Source organism: Apium graveolens, chromosome 5 (assembly GCF_009905375.1).
Source record: "Apium graveolens cultivar Ventura chromosome 5, ASM990537v1, whole genome shotgun sequence".
NCBI lineage: Eukaryota > Viridiplantae > Streptophyta > Magnoliopsida > Apiales > Apiaceae > Apium > Apium graveolens.
In genome coordinates this window covers 67985895-67987380 of record NC_133651.1, presented here as the reverse complement: position 1 = coordinate 67987380, position 1486 = coordinate 67985895, and the positions used below count along the sequence as shown (strand labels likewise).

The window sequence follows — 1486 nt, the reverse complement described above, 5'->3', positions numbered from 1 at the left end:
AAGGAATGGTGAAGCTACCTGGTTCTTTAAGCTTTGGAGGTAACTTTTGTTGCAGCACAGCACTGTATTCTTCCGTTAGAGCAACGGTCTCAAGGTCATCCAGTTTCACCTTCCTTGAAAGAATACTTTTCATAAATCTCGCATAACTAGGCATTTGCTCCAGAGCCTCAGCGAAAGGTATATTGATGTGAAGTTTCTTGAACACCTCCAGAAACTTACCGAACTGCTTATCCAGCTTTTGTTGTTGCAATCTTTTAGGGAAAGGTGGTGGAGGATAGAGTTGTTTCTCCCCTGTATTACCCTCAGGCAGAGTTGTTCAACAGTAGTCTTCCTTGATTCCGCCACTTTCTCCTTTTCCTTAGCTTCTTCATTACCAACTTCAGCTTCTCCTTCTTTTGCTTTTTCAGCATCAGCAACTTTTCCAGACCTTAAGGTAATAGCCTTGACTTGCTCTTTAGCTTCCTTCCTGCCTGGCACTTCAGTGTCACTGGGAACTGTGCCAGGTTGACGATTGAGCACTGAATTGGCTATTTGACCGATTTGATTTGACTTTTGCATAACAACTTAAGTTCCTCAAAATCGGCACTAGAGGGTGGAGCTGCACCTCCTTGTTGAGGATATGATTGCCTTTGAGCATAATGTTGTGGTTGCTGGAATCCAGGTGGATTGAACTTCTTGCTTACGCCTTGCTGATATGGTTGCTGAATAGCATTTTGATTATTACTCCAGCTGAAATTTGGATGATTTTTATTGTTAGGATGATAAGTAGCTGGCACAGGCTGCTGTTGTCGCGGATAATTGTTCACGTACTGAACAGATTCGTTAACAAGAGAACACTGATCCGTAGCATGAGAACCTCCACAAAGCTCGCAGACCATAGCTATCTGATTGACTCCATAGGTAGCTAGAGAATCGACCTTCAGAGGCAGCGCTTGGAGCTCCGCTGCAATAGCTGTGGCTGTATCGACTTCCAGAATACCTGCTACCTTCCCAGGCATCATCCTTTGAGTTGGGTTTTGATGCTCATTTGCAGCCATAGTCTCAATAAGATTATAAGCCTCAGTATAGCTTTTGGCCCACAAGGCGCCTCCAGCTGCTGCATCGAGCATGGGCCGAGATTGGCCCCCCAAACCATTATAGAAACCAGTGATCACCATCCAATCAGGCATTCCATGATGTGGACACTTTCTCAACATCTCCTTGTAACGCTCCCAAGCTTCGTACATAGATTTTGTAGGTTGCTGCGCAAACTGAGTAAGAGCACTCCTCATAGCCGCAGTCTTCGCCATTGGATTAAACTTCACCAGAAATTTTTGTGCAAGATCTTGCCAAGTAGTTATGGACCCAGCTGGTTCAGAATGTAACCAGTCCTTAGCTTTATCCCTCAGAGAGAATGAGAAAAGCCTCAGCTTGATAGCCTCATCAGTCACACCATTGTATTTGAAAGTACTACAGATCTCGACAAAATTCCTTATGTCCATGTTTG

General features: G+C 44.4%; 1 non-coding gene across 1 annotated transcript; it reads left to right on the top strand.

Annotated features, from left to right (window-relative positions):
* Positions 1–1167: 1167 nt before the first annotated feature.
* LOC141662499 (small nucleolar RNA R71) lies at positions 1168–1274 on the top strand. The gene has a single exon (XR_012550612.1). It is a non-coding gene; the product is annotated as a small nucleolar RNA R71 (small nucleolar RNA).
* The last annotated feature ends 212 nt before the right edge of the window (positions 1275–1486 follow it).